The following is a 19,840-nucleotide window of genomic DNA, read 5'->3' on the forward strand; positions in this document are numbered from 1 at the left end:
AACTAGTTAAGAGAGTGATGGTCTTTCTCTTGTAGCAATGCAGGACAAATTATGACAGCAACTACTTAAAAATGTGGCTTGCTTTTCCTAATTAAGGATTTGTGAATGCACATCTAGTGAGCAATTGAATTGCCTGTTCATGTATACAAAGATATCCACGAATCAGCTTTAAAGCTTAAGGTTTCTTTAGGTGACACAAACTACACACCCCAATGAGGACCCACAGTTACAAAAGCCAAACAGGAAGTTTACATCTGTGAAAAACAAGCCTCTTAAGCTAAAAGAATGAATAATGATGCTGTGTGGGCTGTGCTTTCACCTCAGAAACACTAGTAAGACCATTGTGTGAATGGCTACTTGGTAACAAATGAAGAAGCTTTGGCATTCCTACTCACCTCCCACAAACCTTTGTGTCAACAGCTGAGTAGCAAACACTGACAGTGAGATTACTTTGTCATAGCGAGCGTCATATGTTTGGACATTTTATGCCAAAGTCTCATGTTTCTAGAGCATGTTATAGCAATTAAAACTATATTCTCTGATTCTATGGCCTAAGGTCGTTTTATGAATGAGCATACATATTTCTTCCTTTTTTCAATTGTATAAACAGATTTTCATCTGCAGGGTTGAGTTGTCATTTGATAGTTGTAACTAGTGAAATAACCTGCAGTACCAATTAACATTGAAAAGCAAAGCAATAATTTATACAGATATTAACTGGCTGTGTTGTACCTAGAATCTGCTTTATAAATACATAAAGAACTTGACAAAGGAAGACTGACTTAAGATCAACCTTCTTTAGCAGAAGAAAAATAACACATAGTCCTGCATTATTCCATCAGCAAAATACCGGAATGTTCCAGTCTCTCTATTGCTTTATATATCTGAAACATGAAGACTTTATACATTTCCTGCAACCACCTGCAATTCACCATTGCCATACTGTTGCCTAGCAGAACCCTATCACCTGTATGTCCACATGTTTTTGTTTTGATCCATACAGCTAGAGCCAAGGCCCTCGATAACAAAAGGAGGATGCAAACAAAAATAAGTCTGCATTCGCCACAATAATGCTATATCCATTGTTGATAACCAGAAAAAAAACATTCATATTCCTTGATGTCAGTACTTGATTTAGCTCTGTAGGCCAGAATTAAGAATGCTGGGGATACGTCACTGTTATTAATACTTAGAGATTATTTCCTTTGAAGGGCAGTATTAGTAAAGGCACTACTAGCATTTTCCTTTTTTTGTCAGAAAGCTTTTTTTTATTGAAAAAAGTTTAAAGAGCATGTGTGTGTGGGTGTGGATGTGTCCTCATAAGCACATATGCATGTCTGTGTGCATGTGCAACTTCCCAACTGTGTAATTTTCACTAATGACATTGTTCCATTGTCTTTTTTGTTGTTGTTCTGGGGTACTGTTATCACTTTTTGTGTGTTTGTTTAGTGAAGCAGCAGTTATCCTACGTAAAAGTGAAATAATGTTTGCTCAATAACATCATACTATTTCAGTGGCAACCGTTTTTAAAAAGAAAAGTAAAACATTTCTATCTGGAGAATGGTTAGTAGAATACTCAAGAATACTAATAAAATAGTATTTGAAACTGGAGTCCCTCTTGTATCATCCTGAGTCTTGTTGATAATGTTAAGCTGCATGTCTCTGTTGGAAGAGAAATATGCTTTCTCTCATAACAGCTTTTGAACCAGGAAGTGGGCAACTTTTTGAAGGCAGCAGGTAATATAGCAGAATTCTGTGGCATGTGTAAGGTGCTCTCTACAAAAGTGTAGTGATTGCATTACTGTAATGTTAATTTGTGAGACACTACAACACTGTGTCAAACACATCAGGACATACTTCAGAAATTGCACTGGCATAAAAAAAAAAAACTGCTCAAGGAGAGGATTATTGATGCATTGCACCTGACTATATCAGGTATCAGACTGCGGAAGCTTAGCATGTATTCCATAAAAAAGTCAACTGCAAGAAAAGATGTGAAAGAAAGCTTTAAATATCAAGGCAAGGTAAAAAAAATGCAGATGCAGCTCTAGAGTCTTTTAAACATGAAGATGAATGCCCACAAAACTGAGGTAAGCCAAGGAACATGCGGCAGAACTTTAAAGTGATGTGAAGTAATATCATTTTCAGACAGATGGGGGTAAAGGGGTCAGTAAAGAAAAGTCAGTACAGAAACTTCATGGAAGCATGCAAAAATGTGTACTACTATCAACAAACAAAAAGAAAAAGAAGTAACTGTGATGAAACCGATTTTAATGCAAAGATACGCTTCAAGGGCTTTCCTTTAAGCCTGCTTGTTAGAGAATGTTTCCTGAAACAAGCTTCATCCCATCCTGGGACTCTCAGCTCCATCATACTTCCCATTTGTTTGCCTACCCCCACCAACACCTGTAATAGTAATAATGTTGTGGTCCTCTATAGCAATATATGTGGCTCTCAGTTGCTATATGAAGGGTACACAGTACAGGCTGGCATGCTTCACTCTTCTCAGGTACTTTAGTATAGACCCTGTTTTGGTTCTGACCCCTAACTCCTCCTAGGTCATTAATATGTGTTGATACTGGGGCAAGGGTGTAACCAGGCTTTGATAACTATTTTCTATTAAAAAAGTTCAGTGTTATGTGACGTAGCCTTTAAAGGCTCAGGAACTACTCTCCTAAGCACTTATGTAGGTCAAATAGTTAACATGTCTGCCAAAACCTTTCACATGCCCCGGAAGTGGAAAGAAGACAATTGATTGTTCAGTCCAGCTTTGTTCAGCCAGTACTCTGGCACCATTGCTTCAGTACCATCAACCCAGCCATGTGCCATCATCTCTTAATTTCAGTGTACCTTTGTTGTAGGCAGATCTTGCCCCAGCCTTTACTTCAATAAACAGTCTAGTTTGGCTCCACAGTGAAATCTTGCTGCCAAAAAGCTTCCATTACACTTGCCAGGTCAGAAGAGCTCATAAATGACAGTTTGTGTGTACACATTCATGGAATGCATGAACTTAACCTGATCAATTTAGAAACAAGTAAAGTAACAGGTAAAGTATCACAAAAAAAAGCATACTTTTGTAAAGCTGGCAAGCTCCCTTGCACCCCCATATGGGGAGGGCAAGCCTACTCACACACCCATAAACATTATTTTTCTCAATCCAAAGTCACAGTACCATGAAAAAGGAGCGATCACTGACAAACAATATAATACCCGTATCATTATTTCTCTGAGGTGCACTAACCTCTGATTACCTAGAAATCACTAATAAGTGAGCATATTTATTTATTTAACATTTGTTTACTGGAAAGTCTGACTTGGAACAAAGCCAATTTTCAATGGAGGCCCAGGGATAAACACTCCAAACGTATGTCTTTGTAATGTGGGAGGAAATCGGAGCACCCGGAAGAAACCCATACATAAATATAAATATAAATATTACTCTACAAAAAATCAAGCAAGAAAATTCCAAGCAAATGCCATCTTAAGCCAGCATGTTCAAGCAAATGTAGAGTGAGCACAAAAGACTGAGTAAGAGAAAATAAGCCCCCTGCTTCAGCCTGGGTAGTAATAATACCCTTCTCCAACAGCCAAACTGAAATTCAGCACATGCAGTAATAATGCAAATATGGAAGACGACAGGATACAAGTGCAGGTATAATTAAAGATGATTTATTTATTTCTTCATTCATTCCTTCAAATATAGTTAGCAAGGAAATAGATCTGTCATCCTAGCTTATTATATCCTGTGAGCTAAAAAGACATTTCCCTAACCCTCTCTTCCCCTACCTCTGCCATGTATCTCTTTTGAAAACCTCCATACACAAGGTGTCCACCACCCACTGTGGAATACTTGCAGATGTCCACTACCCATTGTATGAACAAGTATTTCCTCATGTTCTGAATGAAACTGTACCAAGAAACATCTTTATTAAATTAGCACTTATGACATAGGCAATCATACATTTATATAAATGAAAACAAACAATATTGACATATTTCAATTGCAAACATTATACATCACTTATAATCTATCTAGTCATGGTCAGTCAAACATTATATAGCTCATTCAATTCCTGCCTTCCCTTAAAACCTCATTCCTCCTCCAGAACATTATTCTACATATATTATTCCCAAAATTCCCAGTTTTTTCTATATAATTTGCTCCTACCCTTTTGTATAGCTCCCACTTCCAGTTGTTCTATGTTTGTTACTATATTCACTACTTCTAGTATAGTCGTTTAAAACTTTGATTTCCATTTTTTTAGTAATTGCTTTTTTGGCAGGCACCAGAATTAAACTTAGCAAGACTAGAATTAGGCAATTCCAATTCAGTATTATAGTTCAAAAAATGATTTTATTAGTTATACCAATTTGCTCATCCAGTATTTCTGTCAGAGTAGTCTGCAGGGAATTTTTTTAAAGTCTGACAGCTCATTACACTCCCAAAAAATATATTCCCAATTTCCCTTTCTTCCCCATCATACCTCCAACATTTGCAATCTAACTAAGGAAAAATTATTTGGAATGTGCTTGGAGTATAAACTACCTATGCAAACAATTGTTTATCCATTCTCTCATCTTAATCCTTTCTAACCTCCTTTGATTGAGTCCTATGGTTATCATGCAATATTTTATGCACCCCACTAATTATCCCTCTTTTAACAGCAGCTTTTGTTATAGATTCTACTAAAACTCTACTAGTGCTGGTCTTTAACTTAGGATACCCCTATTTCTGTCTCTTTGCCTACACTATCATATCAATCCTCAATAGGGAATGCAGTCTGTAGCCTGCAGTCCATTGATTTCTTGGTCTCTTCACATTATATTACCTTTTCCCTTCTCTAACTATTTGCTACCAATACTTTGGTTCAATTACCAGTTTTCTCCAGTAAATTCTGGCCCCTCTTGCCTATTCTCTGTACACCTAATTGCAGTCATTCCTACTGGCAGAATTTCCTTTCTTCATCCCCATGCTGGCTTAGTTTTTAAAATACTTTATGCTACTTTATGAATATAATATACTGCATGGTTATTGTTATTCTCATTAAGAATCTGCATCCAAAATCCCAGTTTCTCCTTGTTTCTTGAACTTCCAACCTGTTTCTGCATTATTTCTTTCTACTTGGAATTATAGCTTTCTGCTTGTGCTATGTATAAAAGCCTTAATTGTGTAGTGCTGAAATACCCCTTCAAATCATGTAATCCCAAAGCACCTTGTTTTATTGACAGGATCAACATATCCCACTTAACTCTTGTCATCTTCCTCTCCCAGATAAAAATCCTTCAATTCTTTATTAACTGAAATCCACAGCTTCTCCTCTGGTTGACAAAAATATGCCTGGCCAGTGTATAAAAAATAAAATGAAATTTCATTTCTTGTATCTTACTATCCCTATAAATAAAAAGGAGCTTTCAGTTTCTCAGTTTTTGTATTATCATTTGTTTAGGCACTTTACGTTACATTTACGTTTAGGTATTGCTGGACCAATGCATGTATGGGTGTACATAGTTTACAGCTATTGCTTTTGTTTTATATTCAATAATTTTGTATCGCCTAAAGACTTGAAACTGTCTCAGAATGTTCCATAACACTAAAATATCTTTTTCTGGTTTTATAACATATAAAATAATATCATCTGGAAGTAAAGCCAGGATTTCTTAACTACTATGCCAATTATATCCTTGAATTTATAAACAACACAATCTAAATAAAATAATAAAAAGAAACCACACTAGGTCATGAACACTCTGACAATATTTTAATAAAAACTTGGCGCTTCGGCTATGCAAAAGCCTTCAAAGAGTAACACACATACAAAAAAACACATCCTTAAATAATACATTCCATTACCCACTTAACAAACAATTATCTAATAATTAACCTCCAATTACACTCTTTATTCAACCCATTTGGTTCCAGAGTATTATATTTCAGAATGAAGAGTGTTTCTTTATATAATAATTTGTATTTAATATCACAACATTCTCCTAAACATAAAAAATAAAAATAAAAAATCCAACCACTTAGGTAAGACGTAGAATTTGTTAAACACCACCAAAAAAGACTAAGCGCTTTCACTAAATTCATATAGCATCATCAGAGTCGTTTTGGTATCAATCCCTTACTGTTTAAAAAGAAGCAGCATCCAGTCATTTCACACAAGTAATTAATTACATAATTTCCCATTAATTTAACATTTTTACCAAATATTATATATAAAATTATACATATTATAATAATTATAATACTTTTTATAAAATACATGCATAAATACTTACATGTATGCCTCACAAATTCACCATAAATCTATTTTATTACATTTGCCCTTTGTTTAAGTAATGGTTTCAGGGAAAATGTTGTCATTTAATCCTGGTGAATTTTGAGCATTTAAACGCGTCTGCCATTTCATTTCTTTTACTTCTACTTCATTTTCTATATCCCCTCCCCTACCATCTATAAAAACTCTATATATTATAAAAAAAAAAGAACTTTTTAAAGTTGATACATTTTTTACTATGAAGAAATAAAGCATTAAATTTATTTTCTTTTCTAATTGCTCTTAAATGCTCCGCTATTCTATCTCTTAGCCTCCGGCTTGTTTTTCCAACATAAAATGCTTCGCATGATACACAGGTTGACACATATACTAATTTTGATGTATTGCAATTGCATTTTCCTGGGCGTGCAATGGTTGCTCCATAGGAGCTTATCACCACATATGGCCCATCATTTATATATCTACAATATCTACAGGTTCCACATTTTGCCATTCTAGAAATATTTTTTGTTGTTCTATTTTCATTTCTGTCCAACCATTCTTTTATATTTCCCCCTTCTATAAGTTATCTTTGGTTTTGCTCCTAAAAGGGCTTTTGTTTCACCTTCAAGGCAAGTAACCCACTTTTCTGTCAATATTCTAACCAGTCCTGGTGTCACCCAATTATAACTTAAAACCATCACATCTGTTTTCCTTTCATCAGATTTTATTACTATTTCATTTATATGCAATCTCTTCCTAAGAATAAACAGAAAATTTGTATTTCTTCTAGAATGGCAAAATGTGGAACCTGTAGATATTGTAGATATATAAATGATGGGCCATTTGTGGTGATAAGCTCTCAAACCATCAGCATTAGATGCATGAACATTTTTAAAATGTGACCCTATCCATTTTAGCATTAATTATATCTCTGACATGCTCTTGGATTGTCTTTTTAAAAGATCTAGCAGTCTCCCCCACATTATACAACTCACAATCACATTTCAATAAATATATAACCTTTTCAGTATTACAATCATATGTTCCATTGGGTGAAAAATACAATCCATTTACCATATCAAACTTTTTAACTACATATTTACAAATACAACATTTTTACATGCATGTGTACCTGCATTAATAGCCAACTCATCATACAGAATTGTATTGGGTAGAATATAATCTTTATATGCCAACATATCCAATAAATTCCTACCTCTCTTATATGATATTTGTACTTTATCTGAAACTATATTAACTAATTTTTTTGTTCTTCAGTAATAATGGCCAGTATTGCTTAACCGCATCAACAATTGTTTGAGTCAGGACATTATACATAGTGACAAAATAAACCTCCCTGACATTATTCCTTTGCTTGTTGTATTTTTTCTTTCTGTCATTAGTATAGTATATCAGAGGTATTTAGTTATAATATTTACATATTGCCTTACTTCCTGCTTTCATAACTTTATTGATCTCATATCCCCTACCTATAAACATTTCTGCTGTTCTACATATTTCTTCATACAAATTGTATTCCTCATTACATAGTTTTACAATATGTAGAAATTCATTAAATGGTATCATGAACATCAGATGTGTTGGATGGCAACTTTTACCATACAAGAAGGCATTAACATTGTTAAATTTCCTATATATAGAAGTTATTACAGACCTACTTTGCCTTTTAAAGTTACATCCAAAAAATGTATTTCACTACCTAATTGGATGCCATCAAATTTCAGATCAAAATTATTAGTCTGTATGTCCTGAATAAATGAGTCTACATGTTCCCTATCCCCTTTGCAAAGAAATATGAGATCATCTATATAACGGAAATATTGAACCACATAAGTTCTAAAAAAATCATGTTTATACATATAGTCACCTTCAAATTTGGCCATAACCAAATTAGCATACAAGTGGGCAAATGAAGCCCCCATTGCTGTACCTGTTAGTTGGTGAAAAATATTTCCATTAAACTTAAAACATATATTTTTTAAGGAAAAAGGCAATAATTCTATTATATAATAGGACATAGGAGTGTCACCCAGAAAATATAGTACAGATTCTATTCCAGTTTTATGTTTGATGCTAGTATATAGACTAACAACATTGAGACTTAGCCAGTACATATCTTGTTCCCAAATAGTAGCTTTAATTTTTTTCTAAAAAATCTTGGCTGTCTTGAATATAAGATGGTATTTGTACCACCCATGGTTTCAAACACTGATGAAAAAAAAACACCCACATTTTTCAAAAAAATACTTCTCAGCAGCCACTATAGGCCTACCACATACATTTTCAACTCCTTTGTGGATATTGGGGAGACAATAAAATTAAGCTAGACAGGTGTTATCTACTTTAAACTTTTTTTCAACATCATCTTTTTTAAAATAACTTAAGGGTACATGCATATATAATAACTGCAAGTAAATATTCATTACATCCTCATAATCTTTCATATCACATCTCTCATATACTTCCGTATTATTCAGGTGTGTAGCACATCTTAACATACTGTTCATGATTTAATATAATAATTTTATTACTTTTGTCAGACATTTTAATAACAAACCTACGATCCATGCATAACTGTTTAAGAGCCACCCACTGTTCTTTGCTTAAATTATATTTTATTTTATGTCTATCTTTTGAAAACTCGTAAAACAAAGTTTCCACCAGAAAATTTAGTACTGACATAAAAATCACAATACTTTGATTGCAGTATGGAGGTATAAAATTACTAAAATAAGGAACACCTTCAGTACTTAACAATGAATATGCATTAGTTAAACATTCCTCGTCAGACATACAAGAATAAAATTTAATCATCAGAACTGTTACCCGATTCATAGGTTCATAGGTAGGTACTAGGCTATCAGACCAAGGGCCTACGTAAGCCTAGCCAGCAAGGTCCATAGCTTACACCACCCAAGAAAGTTATTTTCCTGTGCCACTGTCCAGCAAAGACACAGAAGTGATCCCCGGGGTGTATTTCCTATTTCCAATCCACTCATCAAGATTTTTCTTGAAGAGTGCTAATGAAGAACTTTGCTTGACATAGATGGGTAGCTTGTTCCAGAGTATAGGAAGTGTCTGGGACAGGAATCTATCCCTCCTGCATGTCCTGTTTATTGTGATGATAATGTTTAGGTCCCTAGAGCATGTAGCTCGGAGGGATTGGGATTTCTTTAGGTGTAGCATGTCCAACAGCTCTGGATTTGACATAGCTTTATATGTTAGACAGAGATCACCTCGGAGTAGGCAATATGCTACGGAGTAAAGCTGAATCTTTTTGAGGTGGCCAGTGTAGGGCATTTGTTTGAGGCTAGTAATCCTCTTTGTGAGGTACTACTGTGGCCTTTCCAGCTGCTGCAGATGTCTTGTGAGGTACATTCCAAAAGGGGCATTGTACTCTATAATGGGTTTAATGAGTGATGAGTAGACAGGAACAATGACCTCTTTTTTCCTGGATGATTACCCTTTTATGATGAGGTGTACCATGTAGAAGGACTTCCTGACTACTGTGGCGATGTGACTATCAAAGGAGAGACTACTGTCCACCTGGGTCCCAAGGTCTCTTATCACGCATTTGGTGTTAAGTAGATTGCTGCCTGTGTGGTAGTTCATGGGTACAGAGCTTTTACCAAAGGGGATAACACTGCACTTTTTGGCATTGAGCTTGAGGCCATGGCTCTGACACCAGGCATCTGTCTCAGTGAGGCCCTTCTGTAGGATGTCCACATCATTTGGGGACTTGACTATGGCTCCTAGTTTGCAGTCATCTGCAAACTTCATTAGCCAGAGGCCTTCTGTGTTAGCCTGTACTTCAGAGAAGTAGATACCAAACAGGAGAGGTCCCAGGACGGAACCCTGTGGTGCTCCACTTGTCACTGCTTTGAGGTCAGATTTGGAGTCTGCAACTTTTACAGTGTGGGTTCTGTCACTGAGCCATTTGGCAAACCATCTTGTGATGTAGGGATTTATACCTAGTTTAGTGAGTTTAGCTATAATTCCAAAATGGGTGATGGTGTCAAAAGCCTTGGCGAGGTCAAGATAGGCTGTGTGAACCACCTTACCCTCATCCACAGCTTTGGTGACTGCCTCAAAGAAGTCAATCAGGTTCAGGAGGCATGATCTGCCTTTCACAAACCTGAACTGGGTGGGATCCAGAGGTTGGAGGTTACCAATATCTTTGTTTCTGAGTTCCATGATGATAAGTTCCATGGCCTTGCAGACCAAGCTTGTCAGGCTAATAGGTCAATAGTTCCCGGGATCAGTGGTGGCTCCCCCTTTGTGGAGTGGGGTAACTGTTGCTGTGCGCCATTCAGTGGGCAAAAAGCCTGATGCGAGGCTATTATTGAACATGGTGCTTAAGTGGGGAGCCAGTTCATTCTGAAGTTCATGTAAAACGCAGCCTGGGATGTTGTCCGGTCCCATGGATGCTGTGTTTTTGGCTTTAGAGAGTGCAGCTTTTACCTGTGTAGTTGTGTTAAAAAAAAAAAAAACAATTAAATGCAATTCCCTACCTAATCTAAATAGTTCACATTTTAATACATGCAAATGTGGCAGTGATGTGGGAATGAACTTCAAACCCAAATTAAGAACAGATAGAGCATTCTCAGTAATCGGGATAGAAGAAATAATTCAATACCAAGTTATCAACAACATTAATACCATCTTGTTTTTTTGTTTTTATAAAAGTTCTGAAATTGTCTATCATTATTTCTGTTCTGCTGATATCCCCAGTCACTTCTATTTAATTTCTTACCGGTTCATTGTCTATCGTCCGTAGCCTCATTCCGAAAACGTTGTGCATGTTCCAATGGCTGCTGTGCTGGCAGCAATGCTGGAAATCCTTCATTGCTTTCACTTTCTATCCCAGTTGTTGTTTCTCTATCCTCTAAAGTGACAAACGAAACTGAAGGGGAAGAAAACTTAACACCGCCTCTTTCTGTACATGCTGTCGTCTTATGAGAGCATTTCCAAAGAAATGCTCTTTGTAACTTATAGACTTTTATGCCTCTATTGATTTTGTATTTCTTCTTGTCAATCAATTCAGACTCAAAATCATGCAGTTTATTATTAATATCAGATAACAGTTCATTTTGTCGAGTTGCATTCACATGTTTCCCCAGCTCCATATTCACGGCAAGCACTTGATCCTTAATCTTTTTCTGTTTAAGTACATCACGTTCTACCAAAATCTGTACTCATTCCATCGCACACTTATGTGCAGCTGTAATCCACGTAGTTTTAAAGGCAATATCTTGCTCATCATTACAGTCAAACGGAGTAGTCAGACTTTTAAACGCTCTCAAGCCTCGTGGGGCTATGTCCAACTCCAAATAACGTTTAAACACAGAATATTAAAATGTGTGCTAGTCTCTTTAAACAGCAGTTTTTAAAGTTTGTCATTTAATTCTTCCAACTCCGCAGACAATTGAACAATACCTGTAGCACCCACAGAGGCAAAAGGATCTTCCATTCTATTACTCCTGTCTCTTTGGAACTTCTCCCAGAAGTTCTCTGCAATGTCACTAGATTTTTGAGCTCGTTCATTATTTTGAACAACATATTGATACATAGAGCATTGACTATTATCTATATTATCTTCTCAAAACACCTGAGGAATGTTATTAGCCAGGTCTGTGGCCATTAAAACCAACCAAAAACTATAAACAAGACAATCCAAGTAATATAATAAAATGAAACCACACTAGGTCACGAACATTTGGACAATATTTTAATAAAAACTTGGCACTTCGGCTATACAAAAGCCTTCAAAGAGTAACACACATACAAAAAACACATCCTTAAATAATACATTCCATTACCCACTTAAACAATTATCTAATAATTAACCTCCAATTACACTCTTTATTCAAACAATTTGGTTCCAGAGTATTATATTTCAGAATGAAGAGTGTTCTCTATATAATAATTTGTATTTATATGTAATATAATATATATGTATATATATGATATGTAATGTATCCTTGAAGTTCCATTATTTTCTTTGCCAATGGTTCTAAATATAATGCAAATAACAAAGGGAAAAGAGGACACCCCTGCCTGGTTCCTCTGTTTAAACAGAACTTTTCAGAGAAGAACCCCTTCCCCACAGCTTTAATTTTTGCCTCTGATCCCTCATATATTATCCAAATCAACAATAAAATTTTATTAGGGAATGCAAATGTTTCAATTGCCCTACTCATAAAATCCCAGCTTATTCTGTTAAATGCTTTCTCTGCATTAGGACCCACCAACATTAGTGGTATTTTCTTAAATTCAGCAGCTTCTCCCTGGATCATCATTGTTCTGTTAATGTTGTCAAATGTTTTCCTCCCCTCCACAAAACCACAGTGATCCACATCTATCAATTTTGGTATCATCTTTGCCATTCTTTTAGGGATTATAGACATAAACACTTTATAATCATAGTTTAGAATTGAAACGGATCTATGGATCTGATAGGTCTTTACTATCTATACGTATTGCAGGCAATACTTCTTTCTTCCAGGATGTCAGTGCTTCTCCTTTTTAAAAAAATACAGTTCAACAAAACCTTCCAGATCTTTATCACTTTCTTTCCTGCTAGTTTCCACACTTCCACAGGAAGTCATGGGGACTTTCCTGTAGATTGCTTATCCATAACAATTTTTATCTCATCTCCTCCTATCCTGTTAGTAATTGAGACTCCTCTACCTCTAACCTTGGTATGGTTAATGATTCAATAAACATTTCCATTTGTACCTTTTCTTGATTTCCACAGTTCTCTACTTTATACAGATGTTTATAAAATTCATAGGTTCATGGGTATTTACTAGGCTAACGACCACAAGGGCCTTTTTAACCCTAGCCATGCATCCCAAATCTTTGACAATTCTGATACGCTTGATAAGTGTAAGCATGGGCCTGGGTTCCCAAAGGATACTATTATACATTTCTTGGCATTTAATTTTAGTTCATAGCTCTGACACCAGTTATTCGTCTGTGTCAGCCCTTCCTGGAGAACATTTGTGTCATTGTGAGATTCAAGGAGAGCTCCTAATTTGCAGTCATTTGCAAATTTAGTTAGCCAGAGACCACTGACATTGGCCTTGACTTCTGAGAAGTAAATGCCAAAAAGGAGCGGTCCAAGCACTGATCCCTGAGGAACTCCATTTGTGACTGGCCTCTTTGTAGAGGTGGACTCCCCAATTCTAACTTCCTGGGTCCTGTCTGTGAGCCAGTTGGCTATCCACTGGTTGACAAATGGGTTTGTACCTAAACTCTTGGTTTGTCAACAATGCCTGAGTGGGGTATTATGTCAAATGCCTTGGCCAGGTCAAGGTAGGCAGTGTGAATGATTTTGCCCTCATCCATTGCTTTGGTGCCCTTCTCAAAGAAGACCACCAAGTTGAGAAGGCATGATCTGCCCTTGACGAAACCAAACTGGGTTGGATCCAGTGTCTGGAGGTTTAATATATCTCTATTGATCATCTCCATGATAATTCTTTCCATGGCTTTACATATACGACTAGTGAGGCTTATGGGTCTGTAGTTTCCAGGGTCTATAGATGGCCCACCTTTCTACAGAGGGATGACTGTTGCCTTTCCCCATTCATGAGGCACAAAGCCTGTTCGGAGGCTACAGTTAAAAAGTAATTCCAGAGACCCTGACATTTAAAAGGCATCCTGGGATATTGTCTGGGCCCACTGATGCAGTGTTCTTGGTCCTAGAGACAGCATTAAGGACCTGTTCCCTAGTGATAGTAGGGGGAGTTATATTTGCTGCTATTCCCTGAAGGAAGGTTGAGGGGGAGAGAGGAGTAAAGTTGGAGCTGAATTTATCAGCCAGGAGGTTTGCTGTAGCTTCTGGCTCAGTATAGGTGGCTCCATTTACAATGAGCTCTGCATACAATTGTGTATTGCCTTTGAGGTTGCAGACATAGCTAAAGAATGCTTTGTGGTTGTCCTTGGACTGGGAGGCCAAACTTCCCTCAAATTTGGCTTTGGTAGCCTTTATTTGTCCTCTGAGTTGTTTAGTTCGATGAGAGTGCTTTTATCCTTCTGGGTGCTGCACCTCCTAATTTTTGCCATGATTTTCTTCCTCCTGTTATATATCTGACTGATTCTGTGATTCCACCAGGGTGACTTGTTTTTTGAGTTAGTTCTGTACTTGTTCCTGATGGGTACAGCTGCCTCTATGCGGCTATTAACATGCTTGTACAGGGTTTCTGTGAACAGTTCTGCATAGACAGAAGTGTTCTCAGGGTTTTTAGGGGCTTGCAATTTTGCCAGCTTCTCACTTAATAGCAGGAAGTTAGCCTTAGAATAGTTCCTGAATATTCCCAGTTGAGTTGGGGGTCCAGGTTTTATTTTTACTTCAAAGGAGACCATGTTGTGGTCTGACTTTACCAGGGAAGGCATTACAATAGGGGGTGTGCATCGCTCTCGCATATTAGTGAGCACCGGATCCAGTATGGTTGTACCACTGGTTGCTGTATTGACTATCTGGTCCAGGGAGTTTATGTTTACAAAATCCAGGAATCTCTGTGCAAGTATGTTTGATGTCGTATAGGATTCCCAGTTAATAGTGGGGTGATTAAAGTCACCTATGAATATGGTATTGGGTTGGATGGTTAGTGTTTCTAATAAGTTTAATTACATGGTATGGGTTTCCTGGGTCATAGAGGGGGACCTATAACTTGCAAGGAACTGGTATTGGATTTTACCTATGGTGATTTGAACATGGAGCAGCTCAAGTGCATTGTCCTATTTGACTAGCCTTGAAGTATATTTATTTTTGATGTAAATAGAGACACCTCCACCTTTAGTCTCTGCCTGTGAAGTAGCTGGTCTAAATGTGTGGAAGACATTATAACCTTGCACTGTTGGTATGCTCTCTGTGGCTTTATACCACGTCTCAGAGACTGCACAGACATCAGCATTCTCTAGGGTAAAGAGAGCTTCCAGGGAGTGGAGGTTTAGGCTCTTAGCATTGAGCAGTAATGCCTTTAGATTTTCTTGGTTTTGATTTTCTGTGTCGGAAGTGCTTTCAATTTGCATTGCCTAAAAAAGGCACTATGGGGGAAGACAGTGTTTTAGCTAATATTCAAAAGCCTAGAGGGGAGAGGTGTAGACCATCCCTGCAAAGCAGTGGTCTGTTGACCATTTCCTTCCATGCTGACAAATATTGTACCCCCTTAGAATGACACCAGAAACTAAGCCAATTATTAAAGTCAATCATATTTCATTCATATTGTGGCATCATCCTTGGAGAAGTTAAAATGCTGCTCAGTGCTAGGCTCATACCAGCCTGAGACACATATTCCAAGAGCTCTATGATGTCTCTCTTCATATAGTCTAGGGAGGTACATCTCAGGTCATTTACTCCCACATGGACTATAACTGAGTCATATTGGTAATTGCGGTCCAGTGACCTAAGTGCATGTGTAATGTGGCAGATCCTAGCCCCTGATAAGCAACTGACCGTAACTTTCTCCTTACTCAGCCTGGTGAGAGTGACATCAGTGCATCTCACGATGGGGTCTCCAATGAATAGGATGTTGGATTGTGTGTTGACTTGCCTTATGGGCTTAGAGGTAGAGGCTCCATGAGATGTAGCTCTATGTGTTGATGTGGGTGTTGTTTTGAAAGTGTGTGTTTGGGGCTGCAGAGGGTATTTCTTATGTGCACTTTGTCTAGGAGGTCTTTGTGGTTTAGAAAGGTTATATGTAAGTGCCTCAGTTAGTCAGTTTCAGAAATAATTCCAATATCTGTACATGAGCTCGAGTTATTTTCCTTGATATAGGCTCCCTAAGCTTGGTAACAACCCTTTCTACTTTCTGTTCCCTGAGCAGTTATGCTAAAAGTTTATGAGCTCTGGAATTATCAAAAAACAGTTGCTTAACAGCAGTCTTTCCAAACTCATGCATATGATCCAGATACTCCTTGATTTTCTCTTTAACACTCTGCAATTACGCCTCTTCTTGTTCTTTGAGATTCGCCTATTCTGCAATACTTTCTCAGTCCCTCTAAATAATTCTTGTGACTTCTTAACCATATCTCTTTTTATTTTATTTCCACTCTATTTTTAAACTCCATTTTAATTTTATTTTTGTCTTCCATTTTTGATCTTTCCTTTCCAGAGTCCCCGTCATAATCCCCCACTATCCTATTCCAGGTTCTAGTTTTTCAGTCCTCTCACTATATGTCTTTGTATTCATCCCCTCTCATAATGCTAGTAGCTTTCCTTCCTGCTGTCAATGTTCTTTTCCCTGTAAGAACCAAAGTATTATTCACAATATCCCAGATACAGGTGTATCAGTCCCTTGAGTACTGGTACCAGTTCCAAAGTCCACTTTCCCTTCTCCTTCTCCATTCTCTTTCCCTCATGCGTTGCATTTCCAGCAAGTCTGCCTTGACTCCTTTCCTTCCATAGACATTTGCTTCCTCTCTTACTGCCCCTGGTCCATTCTAAGCAATGTGGACTCCAGAATCTCAAGAGCTTTCTTCAGCAATCATATCTTAGTAATGCTGATGATATCTGTTTCCATTTTTAGTAACTGTCTGCAGTTCTCCCAGTTCTTCCTAGCCTCTTGACATTGTTGAGTGGTACTCTATTCTTTTTTTTAACCTTTTATCAGTTCAGCTTCTTTTATTCTTGTTTTTTTCTTTGTTTGGTCTTGATTCTTATCAACCACTATTCTGAATGCTAGTTCTTTCTCCTTATATATCCTTCATTCTGTCTGCTTCTCACTTCCATTTCCACCTCCTTGTCCTCATGTGTCTTTCCAATATAAATGTCAGCTGCACTGTCCCTTCCAGACTGAGGTGGAGCCTGTCTTTATTGAATAGATACTCTCTACTCCTGGCATCTTCCCCTAATTCTCAGTAGTCGGAGCCCTTCACCCATTTCCTCAGCTAACTATTGTATTGTGCATTTGTTATCATCATTATGTTGTGGGGACTGGCAGCACCTTTGAAGAGGTTAGCAATCCTCCAATCTCTTAAGCAAACCCTGGCCATCTCTGTGAGCTCTCCGGATGTCTCATTTACTGTTTTCCCACAATCTTATTTGTGATCATGAATCATGGCATTTGGGCACTCCATCAGTCAGGGCTGCTTTTGTCATAGTTAGCAAGGGAATACATCTGTCAATTTAGTTTACTATACCCCAAGACATAGAAATATACTAAGTCAGCATTAGCAAACATCAAATGCAATAACTGGAGCATAGTACCAATTACTCCCATTTATATGCTTCCACTCTGTGTACTATCTGATCATCATCTTTTTTTTCTTCCCCTAGCTGGCTGTGCCTACCTTGAATGTTTGCAAACATTAGGCATGAACAAGACAGGATGAGACGATAACAGAAATTTTACTGAATATATCAAGAGCCACACTGAACTGAAGAGAACTGGAGCACAGTGGAATACCAGCAAACTTGGCTTCAGCAGGGTGCCAGAACTAAGATAACTTAAACAGCTATTATGAGCAACAAATCGGATTAAGCTGGATCCATAACATAGTGGAATGGGCCTTGAATGTGGCCCTAATGGCTCACATTCAGCTTGTTAGTCTGGATAAAGGAAGAGGGGGTGGGAGTTGCAGCAGATGTTAGCTCACTCTTCCTGGGGAAAGGTAGATGGTAAGTCCTGCTGTGTGGTCACCAGCTACTGCAGTCTAGCTAGTAGCTGCAGCAAGAGTGGCTTAACTGCTGCACTCTTAGATCTGCCAAGTTGTACCTCGGGTTTCCAATGTAGTCTGAATTAATTGTTCTGATAGTTCCTCCAAAGAGAGCTTGTTAGTCACCAAGAGAAAGGGATTATGTCATAAAATACAAATCTAAACAGTCCATGGATGAAAAGCGTATGGCCTTAATGCACCCTTTAATTCCCCTATCCTGCTTACTGAAGTGGCACATGCTAGTCAATGGCAAAGGCGGGTTAGGACACAAAATACAAAATAATACACAAAGAAAAGTGGATCTTATAGAGCAAAGGAATAAAACCCTAACTACAGCCCCATTGATCTGACTTTGAATAGTGAGTACAGCTGCTGGAGAAGCTAACAGTGGAGGATGGGAGTGAGAAGCACACTCTGAATCACCCGTCCCAGGGTGAGGAAGTTGGTATAGCCTTGCTGTTGGAATGTCACCTTAGGACAGCCAGGTGTTACAACTCTGAGCAGCAGAGGCTCACAGAGACTGTGTATGACTGACAAGAAGTGGAGGCTCTATGACTGAGTATGCATGCACTCTACTCAGGACATAAATTTGTGAAAACTTGAACCCATGTAGCTATGGCTTATGAAGCTTGCACAGTACACACTGGCCAATAGCAGATGAGGGAAGTAAGGCATTCCCATGCATTTGGCCACTATGGATCGCAGACTGCCAACATCTAACTCTCACCTCCAATGTCTAATAAAACAGATATGAATTCTGATAAAGTAAATCATCCTGGAAGGGGAAGACTCTCGTGTTTTAAAATGAGGTGGTAGCTCATCAAGGCAGTAGAACAAATGGGTCAGTAGGAGAGACAGAGAATTTAAATGAAGCAGGCCAATGTGGTTCAAAAATCTGAATTAAATTTAGAAATTTGACTCCAACAAGTTTATAAAGCAGTCTAGCTGACAAGCAGATTCATAAAGCAGGTTAACTGTAGCATATTCTCATCTTAAAATATATTCCCCTGCTGGAAAGTGTATTAGCGTTTTAAAATAACTGTTTTTTAACTTTTTAAGTAGCAGAATGTGGGGGAAGGGTGGCTATCTCCAGCTTCATAAGAATACAAAGCTAATAGAAGCACATTTAGGCTTCTCTGCAGGTGACAATGAACTGACTTCTTGGGTTGCAATTGACTGAACACAACTGACCGAGAAGGAAGCCTGAATACTTAGAACATGGGATTGCTGTTTGTATAAGACTGTAGTGCACTTGAATGGGGACCACAGTTGTGCTACCACAAAGTTAGTATATATAAGTTAGAAGAATTATGGGGAGGGCTTGCCTCCTCAAAAATGTTTATTATGGTTGCACTTAGGTACGTGGGTTCTCTACCTGTTGAAATCAAGCACTGTTTTTTTTTTTCAGTCAATGGTACTTCAATTGCACATAGGGAAAGTGTGAACTTAAACACTTAGTCAGGGCAAATTGATTTCACAAGAAACTAAAAACCGAATGAAATCCCCCCCCCCCCCAAAAAAAAAAATATGAGACACAAATGGAAATGAGAACTGTCAGCCAAAATAACTCCTTAAGCAGTCCATCTCATAAACAAGTAAACTTATTTGTTTGTAGAGCAGGCTAACTTACCAGAGTTCTGATTTCAAATACACTGCTCTCTACTGGAACATGACTTAAGTTCTATAATATTGTACAATAACATTACACTATCTATACTTAATAAATACATCTGGAGATGTAGCCTTTACACAATGTTTCAGGAAATATAGCACTGACACATGGAACACACACTTACATATGCACTTCTGTTTCAGAGCAAGTATACAACTTGTCTTATACCTTTCATTTTTAGCCCATGAAAGTTAAACTTCCCATTGACAACAAAGCCAAATGCATC

This window comes from Protopterus annectens, chromosome 14.part0 (genome assembly GCF_019279795.1).
Source record: "Protopterus annectens isolate FY-2018-M chromosome 14.part0, PAN1.0, whole genome shotgun sequence".
Lineage (NCBI taxonomy): Eukaryota > Metazoa > Chordata > Ceratodontiformes > Protopteridae > Protopterus > Protopterus annectens.